The 12,679-nt window shown below is 42.4% G+C and overlaps 1 protein-coding gene across 1 annotated transcript in view; it reads left to right on the top strand.

Moving 5' to 3' along the window:
- SEMA3C (semaphorin 3C) overlaps window positions 1-12,679 on the top strand; it is a 181,683-nt gene that overhangs the window by 110,216 nt on the left and 58,788 nt on the right. The gene's annotated exons all lie outside the window — the stretch shown is intronic.

Below are 12,679 nucleotides of genomic sequence, written 5' to 3'. Positions count from 1 at the left end.
AAAAGTTGAGGTGGTATGTTATTACCTTAGTCTACCACGCCAAAATGCGTCGAAAGTCAATCCTTTTTTTTTAAAAAAAATCTCCCTTTTACCCTGCACTTTTCTTCCTCTTTTCCTACCTTATTTTCCCATTTTTTGCCTTTTTCTTTGCATTGCTCTATTTTATGTTTTGATAAACTAATAAAACACGAGTATGGAAATCCATTATTTTAGGCTTAAGCCCGTGTAAAGCAGAATGTTAAATTCAGGAAATATTGTTAGGTCTTTGTTAAGGAGAAAACATGGAGCCTTCAGGAAGGTGTTTTTTTTTTTAAAAAAAAATTGACTGTTTCTTTTTTCCTTTTAAAATTATTTTATTTTTATGATTGTTTCACTGGCTTATGTGGTCCCATATCTCATTGTGAAGGAATGCGGTGGCTCAGTGGGTTAGGACGCTGAGCTTGTCGACCAGATGGTCGGCAGTTTGGCGGGTCGAATCCCGAGTGCCGCGTAGGAGAGTGAGCGCCTGCTACTCGTCCCAGCTTCTGCCAACCTAGCAGTTCGAAAGCACGTAAAAATGCAAGTAGAAAAATAGGGACCACTACGGTGGGAAGGTAACAGCGTTCCGTGCGCCTTTGGCGTCTAGTCATGCCGGCCACATGACCACGGAGACGTCTTCGGACAAGCGCTGGCTCTTCGGCTTTGAAACAGAGATGAGCACCGGCCCCTAGAGTCGGAAACGACTAGCACACATGTGCGGGGGAACCTTTACCTTTACCTTTATCTCATTTGTGACTCTGATCAGGTAATAAAGCAGCACAAATATGAACAAGAACCGTAACAACAGTAACATGTACAATGCCATGCTGTAGAGATCTAACTCAACACAAGCACACAACCAAACCATCATACAAACAAGGGTGACCAACTATCATTGCCCATGGCTTGTGGGAACTGCCAGAATTTAAGGTTTTTCAGAAGACTAACAGAATTGGAGTATCCAGAAGTGTTAAATGGAACAGGTGCCTCTGCAGAGAAGTATGTCTCCTTAGCTCTATTAGACGATAAGCATATGGGGGACAGGGAGAACAAAATGTCCCAATATTTGAAACACACCCTTCAAAACCCACCCTGTTTGGCTTTGCAATGATTAAGACAAAATCTGCTCTTCCCCATCCAGACCTCCAAAGCCTTCAGACGTGGGGATACTGATGAAGAAGAATAGAATAGGAATAGGAATAGGAATAGAATAGAATAGAATAGAATAGAATAGAATAGAATAGAATAGAATAGAATAGAATAGAATAGAATAGAATAGAATAGAATAGAATAGAATAGAATAGAATAGAATAGAATAGAACAGAACAGAACAGAATATGGAATATGGAATATGGAATATGGAATATGGAATATGGAACGGAATAGAATAGAATAGAATAGAATAGAATAGAATAGAATAGAATAGAATAGAATAGAATAGAATAGAATAGAATAGAATAGAATAGAACAGAACAGAATATGGAATATGGAATATGGAATATGGAATATGGAATATGGAATATGGAACGGAATAGAATAGAATAGAATAGAATAGAATAGAATAGAATAGAATAGAATAGAATAGAATAGAATAGAATAGAATAGAATAGAACAGAACAGAACAGAACAGAATATGGAATATGGAATATGGAATATGGAATATGGAATATGGAATATGGAATATGGAACGGAATAGAATAGAATAGAATAGAATAGAATAGAATAGAATAGAATAGAATAGAATAGAATAGAATAGAATAGAATAGAACAGAATATGGAATATGGAATATGGAATATGGAATATGGAATATGGAATATGGAATATGGAATATGGAATATGGAATATGGAATATGGAATATGGAATATGGAATATGGAACGGAATAGAATAGAATAGAATAGAATAGAATAGAATAGAATAGAATAGAATAGAATAGAATAGAATAGAATAGAATAGAATAGAATTCTTTACTGGCAAAGTGTGATTGGACAAACAAGGAATTTGCCTCCAGTGGGTAAGTTCTCAGTGTACATACAAGCACAACTGTTAAATCATGATCATATTATCATAAAAAACACATTCGTCATAAATCATAAGGTACAAACTTAGTCTTAGGATACTAAATAAGCAAACAGCATAAATCATGCTAGGATACTAAATAAAGAAGAAGAAAGGGCCCTGGAAGAATAGCTGAAGTACAGTAAAGAAAATACACTGAAGCTAGTATATCTGGAAGGCTAACGAAGTTCTTGAGAGACCAAATGAAGAACAGAAAAGAGACATAAAACGAGGCGAAGCATTATATGGCTAGTACAAAAAAATATATAGCAGGCAAAGCAGATCATAATAACCGCGACGGCTAACAGCAGGGAAGTTGAAGAAAGAAACGGAGGGGCTAATTCTGGCTTGCACAAGGCCAGAACTTAAGAGCAAATGCATAGGAAGCCAGAAATGAGAAGACAGCAGCAGACAACGAGCGTGATTTCTGCAAAGAAGCCGAAGAAACAGCGGATCGCCTGGTGAGCTGTTGCAAAAAAGGAATATTCAAACTGACTTACAAGCAACGGTATGAAAAAGTACAAGTAACCCTAATAAATGGAAACTCATCAAGGAGAGAAGCAACCTTGAAACTAAGGAGAAACTTCCTGATGGTCAGAACAATGAATCAGTGGAACGGCTTGCCTCCGGAAGTTGTGAATGTGCCAACACTGGAAGTTGTTTTTTTTAAGAAGAGACTGGACAGCCACTTTATCTGGAGTGGTATAGGGCCGTGGTGGCGAACCTATGGCACATGTGCCACAGGTGGCACGCAGAGCCCTCTCTGTGGGCACGCATGCCGTCGCCCCAGTCCTAGGCCTTCAGCTGGGCTTTATAAAACCTTTTCACTTTAGGCCTCTGCCGCCATGGGCAAAAAAAAAAAGTTCAATCAATCCATCAATTTCAACTTCTCGCGGGGAAAAAAAAAGATCTCGCAAAGTTGGAATGGATTGATTGAACTTTTTAGCCCCACCCAGTCTGCTGTTACCACCGCAGCCATGCCCACCCAATGGGCCACGCCCACCCAATGGGCCACACCCACCCAATGGGCCACGCCCACCCGGCACCCGACGATACATAAGTAGGTTTTGTTTTGCAGTTTGGGCACTCGGTCTCTAAAAGGTTCGCCCTCACTGGTATAGGGTTTCCTGACTGAGCAGGGGTGGGGTGGGGGTTGGACTAGAAGACCTCCAAGGTCCCTTCCAACTCTTCTGTAATTCTAGTCACAACTGGGACCAGAATTTACATTACTAAACAAGGCAATTGTTCAATGAGTCACACCTGATTTTAGGTCTTCCCCCCCCATGGTTAGTAAATCGCTACAGTCATTAAGTGATACACATGTCCATTAAATGAAACTGGTTTTCCCCATTCACTTTGCTCGTCAGAAACCAGCTGGGAATTGCAACCTATTCCTAGATTCCTGGAAAGAGGCCAATCTACATGAAAGCCAACACCCGCTAAAGAGCTGGCAACTGTCCCTTCCCATTTGTGCATATAATAATAATTACAGTGAAACAGAGGCCATGCTATTGCTTTCGGCTCGGTTATAATATTAGTTTTATAACACATGATGTTACAGTTCTGGATACTTGACTCCAGCAGAAGCAAACACACGCAGGTTCAGGTTGAGCAGGCTGGCTTTGTTGACGAAACCCCCCCCTCCCGCGTATTAAAAAAATAAGCACATTTCTTTCATTTGAATTGAAGGTTGAGCTGCTTATTTCTGGGATGGCATCCTTGTGCACCAGGCCAATCGTGCTGTTCTGTTCCAGCCTACGACCGTCCCAGTTTGCGTGTCAAGGACAACCCCTTCTCTTTTTAAATCAGTAGGCTGGGGGGAGGGGGAAACCCCAACCCTTTTGTTTATATACAGTTCAAAATAATGAAGTCCTCAAAACAAAATGCGGCAGAATATTTTCCTTAGCAAAATGATTAGTTCAAAGAGCAAAACGAGAGTTAAGCAAGAAGTTCAGCAAGAGCATAAACAGACCAGGATTTCCTTTGGAGTTCTAGGAACGGTTGCCTTCAGCAACCAGCACCACCCACACCTTCCCCTTTTAATAAGCAGCCCCAAGGCTTGGCTTCTCACTGCCTTCTCCTCCTCCTTTCGCTGAGTTGCCTCATAGACTTTCTCTGGTCTGCTCTGCTCAGCTGCCTTCTACTTTGAGCATCTCTGAATAGATTCTTCTGTGAAGCCTCAGAGTCCGAATCCTCCTCCTCACACAGCTGAGCCTCACAAAGAACACGATTGGAGGGGCCAGGCTCTTCCTCTGACTGAGAGTCCTGTAATGCATCAGAGCCTCCCTCCGACACCGAAGGCTCTCCAAACCCCTCCTCCTCCTCCTCCTCCTCCTCAGATCCCTCGGACTCAGCTGCTGGGAGCACAGGCTGTCATGGAATCACAACACATACAGACCCTCTGTTAAACCCCAGCTCGCATGAACATTTAGCCCAAAGCTCACCCTTGCACATCTTCCCAGGAGGCTAGGGAAAGAAGCTTGCTTTGGAATAAAAGGAAGCTTTGAAGACTGAGGTCCCTCCCTCTGAATCACATATTAGTTTGAATTTATTAGTGGTCGTGTTCAACTGATCTTTCCCTTTTTCTGTCAACAGTCAGAAAGAAACCTTTAGGGCTGCTTGGCTGGAAATCCCAGTTCATGTCGTTAAACTAATGCCATTTAACCAGCCTGTGACTTTGCACGTGTCATCAACTCTCTCTCTTTTTTTCCCTCCTTATGGATACAAAGATTGGGGCATTTAATACCCTCTTTTGGATGGGGGTGGGTAAGTTCTCTGATTCCCAGAGCCAAGAATTGCAACTGAAATCCCACAAAATCTGCCATGACAATCTGCTTGTGTTTCTCTCCAAGGAGGGGAAGCACCATTATTCAGGGTTTTTTTTCTTGAACAAAGAAGAGGATTCCATCGACCGATAGATAGATAGATAGATAGATAGATAGATAGATAGATAGATAGATAGATAGATAGATAGATGATAGATAGATAGATAGATAGATAGATAGATGATTGATAGATGATTGATAGGTGAGATAGATAGATAGATAGATAGATAGATAGATAGATAGATAGATAGGTAGATAGATTGATAGATCAATAGATAGATAGATGATAGATCGATAGATCGATAGATCGATAGATCGATAGATAGATAGATAGATAGATAGATAGATAGATAGATAGATAGATAGATAGATAGATAGATAGATAGCAATAGTAGCAAATATTAGTGGAGAGATAGAGAAATAAAGATAGATATAGAGAGATAGCTATAAAGATAAAGACATAGATATATTTACTTTGTGGCAGCTGAAACCAGCAGTTTAAGATAAGATAAGATAATCCTTATTGTCATTTTTTACTGTGGGCACAACGGCACACATCAAAAATGAAATTTAGTTGCCCGCTCTCAAAGTGAAACACATACATGACACACATCTAAAACATACTACTATACACAACATATGTATAGACCCACACCCCTACGTGTACATAACAATAAAATATTAAATACTGTCCATCTTGAATATATAGAGGAAGGAGGAAGGCTAAGATCCCACCCAGTGCCCTATTTCTCTTTCCCGGTCTGTATTTAGTCTGCTTTAACAAGTTCTTTTACAAACATGATTTAGAAACCCATATTTGGGCCACAGTTTCAAATACCATCACTATTTTGGCAAGGAAAGCAATTGTTTTTAGGCTGTTCCCTCCCCCCTTATTTTTTTCTCCCAGCAACCGAGTTCGGATTTTACCAATGCAGCCAGGTATATAGTGGATTTTTTTTTTAAGACCACAGACTGGAGATTTGGCTTAGTATGATAGATTATTTGGGGGCAATTTATCCGTGAAGCTAAAAGGAAATGGGGCTGACAGGTATTATTAGGACCTGATAAGGCAAAGCAGACTTTAGGAATGCTTAGCGTACCTAATAAAGCTGGTATGCACAAGGATTAAGGGCGCAGGCTAATTGTTCCAGGTCTAATTGTTTTTAGAAAGAGGGCAAGACGTGATAACTTAAGTGACTACTGAAGAAGGATGAAGAATTTCAGAGCAGTTTCTCTTTGGAAAAGTTAATAAAACGCCCTAGAGTTTCCATCTACGGATTTGTTTGGAGTGTCCTTAATCCAACTTCCTCATTTTAGTAACCCTACAGCAACTTTGTAAAGTATTAACATTATCCCGAAATCGTGGGTGGAGGACCATAAGCCTATAGGCTGTCGTAAATATGTCTAATTTAAAAGGCAGAATGAAACACTGGAGCGCTAGAAAAACGGTAGTATTTACTGTCTATGAGTGAATTCTCATTTAATTTCCTGTAGGCCAGGAGCATCTGTTAGTGGGCTTAGTGTAATTGCTGATGCCTGCTTCCAGCAGAAGCAATAATAACTTTACACATGTCCTGACAGCCTTGTGCAAAGGGCAGGGATTGTGTCGTTATGTGAATAGCACAATTTGAACAATTTCAGCTATGTTGCGATGGCTGTGAAACTCCTCACTTGTAGATGCCAGAGATGACTGGCCAAGATTCCCCATTGCCCATTTGGCAACTCAATCAACAAATCAGAATAGAGCTGGAAGGGATCTTGGAGATCTGCTAGTCTAAACCCCTGCTCCAGCAGAAGACCCTATACCCTTTCAGACAAGTGGCTGTCTCTTCTTAAAGACCTCCAATGTTGGAGCCCTCACAACTTCTGAAGGAAAGCTGTTCCACTGGTTAATTGTCCCCCCCCCCCGTTAGAAAGTTCCTCCTTAATTCCAAGTTGTTTCTCTCCTTGGTTAGTGTCCATCCATTGCTTCTTTGTCTTGCCTTCTGGTGCTTTGGAGAATAATTTGACCCCCTCTTCTTTGTGGCAGCTTCTCATATAATGGAATACTGCCATCATGTCAACCCTAGGCCCTCTTTTCTCTAGACCATGGGTGTCAAACTGCTGGCCCGCAGGCCGTACGCGTCACGAAGAAACCGCACCTACCCCATTGCCAGCAATGGGGAAAAAGTTCCGATACATCGTGCGACGTCACGTGACGCCGCCAGTTTGACATGTCTGCTCTAGACCATCCATGCCCAATTCCTGCAACACAAATACTTAATCAAGAAAACTTTAAGAAAATTAGAGCTTTCCTTACTGTTGCTTTGTTATTGTTTTTTTAAAATACATTATAAAGTCTGTTTTCCAACAAATACATATAAAATGAAAACAAACTCAAAGAAAAAAGAAGAAAACAAATAAACATGTGTGTGTGTGTGCATACACACACACACATATAAAGGCAAAATGCCCACAATTACAAATACATTCCAACTTCACCTGATTTTTATAAATCTTTCAAAAGGGAAATTAATTTTGGTGTTTCCCCCCCCCCCAAGCCTTTTCTAGAAGGAAAGATAATGTCACGTTTTCTGATAGACAGAACATGTCATGAGGAGGGGTGGGTGGGCATGTGATCTCCTTTTGCGACGTTCTGACAAGCGAAGTCAACAGGGAAGCAGATTTGCTGAACCGCCGTGTGACTAATTTTAAGAACTGCAGTGATTCACTTACCGAATGTGGCAGTGCTGCGCAGGTTCTGAGGTTTTGCTTGATTAAAAAATAATAATAATACAGGAAGCCAGAAGTTGCCTTTAAGCTTTGCGTTTTTATTCAGCGGAACAAAGACGGGCTCCTCTAAAAGAGAGAAAGCCTGATAAGGATGTGCAGAGTACCTCTTGAGCTAACAAGAGCTTGCACAGCAAAAGAGGATACTGAGAGTAGTCAAGTTTACGCAGCAACCACACAGATACACTGAGGTGTGTAAAAAAAAGTTTTACTTGTGGAATAATACAATAGCACAGTCCAAGAAAAAATCAGTCCAGGTCATACACGAGTAAAGAGATGATAGCATATAACAATAGTCCAAGGATTATCCAATACAGAGTCTTCTTACCAGTCCGTAAGTCAAAACACAGTTCTTCAGGTTTAGCAAACAGTAGCAAACCCACAAACCACAATAATCAGCAAGTAACAACAAACGTAACAGAGAGAATAACAGAGAGAAAGAAGCTATATCTCTAGCTCCCTCTTATGGCCATTGGAAACACAGCGTTGGCCAATCATCAGACATTTAAAGTGATACAATACAGTTTCTATTACAACTATACTATCATAGTTTATATATATATTGCCAACCCAACCAGTTAGGCCATAGTCATCTACCTAACAAAGCTCCGAATGACAAGAAACCCTTGTATTTATTCTTTCTGATTACATATGCAATCCACCCAGCAAAGCTGACACGCATAAGATAAAGATTTCCACCCAGTAAGTCTGGCACACTGTAAGATAAGAAAGCAGAAGTAGCTAAAAACGTTCCCTTTGGGGTGTTTCCCTAAAGACATCGTACTGTTGAAGGAAAAATCTTCATAGGGGTTCAGTTCAAGCCGGGAATAAACTGCAACCTTCTTTCTAAGGCAGTCACCATGTTGTTTATTCCCGGCTTGGACTTGAAGGAAAAGTTCATTCCCGGGTGGGTTAGGACACTGGGTGTTTTCCTTGCTGTCCTTTCATGACCCTGCATCGGTGACTCTGCAAGTGCCCAAAGACAGCAGGGCCATCTGCATGTATTCACAATTGATACTTCCTGTGCTGTCTCCTAATTCCAGGTCAACAGCAGGAAGGGTCATAAAACAGAGAAAAAATCACTTAACAACTGTCTTACTTAGCAGTGGGAATTTTGGGCTGAATTTTGATCGTAAATCGAGGACTCCCTGTATTGGGAAGGTTTCTTTTGCGATAGCTCAAGGCCTGAAGATTGAAGTTGGATTATGAGTAGACCTTGAGTCAGCAGTAGGTCAGGGCTAAAAACAAAACGAAACAAAACAGATGAATGTAATTATAGACTTCTTGTACCAAGCTCAAGGGATTTGCATTATTCTACAGCAAGTAAGTAAATCAAGTTACCAGGAAGAAAAAAAATGGAAACTTGCTGTTTGAAGTTACTGGTTTGAAAAATAATTTTGTGACCCATCTTCACATTTACAATTGTCACAGTGTCCCACAGTCCATGGGAACTCCATTCAGGCACTTTGTAACTGGTATACTGTACGACAATCACAGTGTCCCAATGTCCCACGATCACGTGATTGCCAATTGCTTTGCAACAGGCTGGTGACAAAGCAGAGTTAAATAGAGAAGGCAAAAGTAAACTCCCAGGTCATGGTTATGTGATGGTATAGGGTCTCCTGCTTGAGCAGGGGGGATGGGCTCAGTGGTGGGATTCAAATATCTGAACAACTGGTTGTCTTATTGGATGCAGGACTGGGCCTCTGAGACCTAGAATGGATGTCCAGAAGTGGCATCCATGCACTTCCAGTGGGCCGTTCTAGGCCTGGAAGGCCTCCTCCAAGCCTCTAAGGCTTAGAATGGACTTCCGGAAGTGGCATCCACAAACTTCTGGCAGGCCGTTCTAGGCCTGGGAGGCCTCCTCCAAGCCTCTAAGGCTTAGAATGGACTTCCGGAAGTGGCATCCACAAACTTCTGGCAGGCCGTTCTAGGCCTGGGAGGCCTCCTCCAAGCCTTTAAGGCTTAGAATGGACTTCCGGAAGTGGCATCCACAAACTTCTGGTGGGCCGTTCTAGGCCTGGGAGGCCTCCTCCAAGCCTCTAAGGCTTAGAATGGACTTCCGGAAGTGGCATCCACAAACTTCTGGCGGGCCGTTCTAGGCCTGGGAGGCCTCCTCCAAGCCTCTAAGGCTTAGAATGGACTTCCGGAAGTGGCATCCACAAACTTCTGGCGGGCCGTTCTAGGCCTGGGAGGCCTCCTCCAGGCCTCCCAGGCCTAGAGTGGACTTCCGGAAGCAGTGTGCATTCAGCCAGTTCTCCAAACTCAGCAAAGTTTAGCTACCGGTTCTGCCGAACCGGTGTGAACTGGCTGAATCCCACCACTGGGTGAGCTACAAGACCTCCAAGGTCCCTTCCAACTCTGTTATTTTGTTATTCTGATGTTTCACTTAATGATTGAATGGAAACTGGGCTTGTAAGCCCACGTGATGTTCTCCTTTGTGACCATGGCACTCAGCAATGGAACGGCCAGCCCCAATTGTGGTTACTAACTGAGGACTACATATAACACACCAAATAATAGAAAGTTTAGGTAAAAGGTAAAGGTAAAGGTTCTCCCGCACATGCGTGCTAGTCGTTTCCGACTCTAGGGGCCGGTGCTCATCTCCGTTTCAAAGCCGAAGAGCCAGTGCTTGTCCAAAGACATCTCCGTGGTCATGTGGCCAGCATGACTAGATGCCAAAGGCACACGGAACGCTGTTACCTTCCCACCGTAGTGGTCCCTATTTTTCTACTTGCATTTTTACGTGCTTTCGAACTGCTAGGTTGGCAGAAGCTGGGACAAGTAACAGGTGCTCACTCTCTTACGCGGCACTCGGGATTCGACCCGCCAAACTGCCGACCTTCTGATCGACAAGCTCAGCGTCCTAACCCACTGAACCACCGCATCCCTTAGAAAGTTTAGAGTCAAGGTTAATTTGTAGTCAAGATCTGAACTTCCTATTAAACTAAGCCACTTACTTGCATTTGTCCTCAAGGCCACCACTGATATTGTAACTTGACTTAACTGAATACAACCTCAACTTCAAATCTTGTCACAATGCAAAGCAGATTTTCCATTGCATCCCCATTGCAATGGGTTCCATCCAGCTTTCCCCCCCAAAAAAGACTGTTGTTTGCTAAGCCCAACACTTATATCCAATTGCGCAATCTGTTGGCATCACGTTTCCAAAGCTTGTCAGCAAAGTTTAATCCCCTAGGAAGGGAATTCATATTTATTGACCAGGAGCGATCTGCAAGTCACAGCCCCAAAGGTGCAATTAGACGGTCGTTAACTCAGCCACTCCTTTATCCCAACTTGTAATTAAGGAACTAGTTTTGTAAATGGTGTGTTTCTTAGGCTGCCTTGCTAGCCCAAAGGACATGGTTCATGGATTCGTTAGTTTAAAGAAAGAAAGAAATGCTGTATGATTTTTTTTTCCTTTTAATGAATCATGTTGACATCCCTTTGCGTTCTAATGTAAATTCCTCACACATTTTCAGTGTTGGACTGCCAGTCCTATCCCACAGCCCCTCCAGACAAATGTAAACCACAGTAACATTGGTAGCCCTGAATGAATGAAAGACTCTATTATGTCCAGAGTGACCACTAAGATACCCATTCAACAAGAAAGAAGCACAGATGAACACAATAAGTTATTTCTACTTCCCCCCCCCCTACAATGGCTGGTTAGTTGAGCATCTGTCTTGCATCGTTCTGCTGCAGATTTTCCCAACTCAGAGATAGCTTTGAATTTTAAAGACTAAGATATGTGCGGGGTCCTTGGTGCCCTCTGAGTCGTTTTCTTGCAGACGTTTCATTACCCAACTAGGTAACATCATCAGTGCTAGAAGGGAGTGGGATTTGTGGAACGGAGGAGAAGTAGAAGATGAGGAGAAGGACTGAGGGATCCTTGTTGTGCTCTGAGCTTGGTTCTTTTCTTGCAGACGTTTCATAAACCAAACTAGGTAACATCATCAGTGCTAGAAGGGAGTGGGGTTTGTGGAACGGAGGAGAAGATGAGGAGAAGGACTGAGGGGTCCTTGGTGCTCTCTGAGCTTGGTTATTTTCTTGCAGATGTTTCATTACCCAACTAGGTAACATCATCAGTGCTAGAAGGAAGGGGGGGTTGTTGAGAGGAAGAGGAGGAGGAGGAGGACTGAGGGGTCCTTGGTGCTCTCTGAGCTTGGTTCTTTTCTTGCAGACGTTTCATTACCCAACTAGGTAACATCATCAGTGCTAGAAGGGAGTGGGATTTGTGGAACGGAGGAGAAGTAGAAGATGAGGAGAAGGACTGAGGGATCCTTGTTGTGCTCTGAGCTTGGTTCTTTTCTTGCAGACGTTTCAGAAACCAAACTAGGTAACATCATCAGTGCTAGAAGGGAGTGGGGTTTGTGGAACGGAGGAGAAGACGAGGAGAAGGACTGAGGGGTCCTTGGTGCTCTCTGAGCTTGGTTATTTTCTTGCAGATGTTTCCTTACCCAAACTAGGTAACATCATCAGCTTTCCAGTCAGTCGTGAATCTTGGTGATTGCTTGGCAAGTCCCTGCACTTCAGAAGGGGCTTGCCAATGCCTCCTTCCTAGGGTTGAGAGAGAGGGACTTGTCTAAAGTCACCCAGCTGGCTTTGTGTCTAAAGCAAGACTACGTAGAACTCACCATCTCCTGCCTGCTACCACTAACCAAACAGGCACCAAACATCCACATTTGAGGGAGGATTAAATGGTCCTTTTTTCCCCATTTTTGAGGAAACCTATAACTGAGATGCACACTCAGATGAGAGTCAGATTGACTGAACTATAATTTTACTCTAGCTGCTTGAAATCCTGAGCTCATTGAATGTTTTGGGCTAGTTTTATACCATATATCTATATTTGTCTCCTGGAAAACAAAATTATTATTTCTTCTTCTTCTTCTTCTTCTTCTTCTTCTTCTTCTTCTTCTTCTTCTTCTTCTTCTTCTTCTTCTTCTTCTTCTTCTTCTTCTTCTTCTTCTTCTTCTTCTTCTTCTTCTTCTTCTTCTTCTTCTTCT

The sequence above is a fragment of the Vipera berus genome (assembly GCF_964194415.1).
Source record: "Vipera berus genome assembly, chromosome: 6".
NCBI classification, from domain to species: domain Eukaryota; kingdom Metazoa; phylum Chordata; class Lepidosauria; order Squamata; family Viperidae; genus Vipera; species Vipera berus.
The sequence above is the reverse complement of the archived record's forward strand: the minus strand, read 5'-3'. Positions and strand labels throughout refer to the sequence as shown.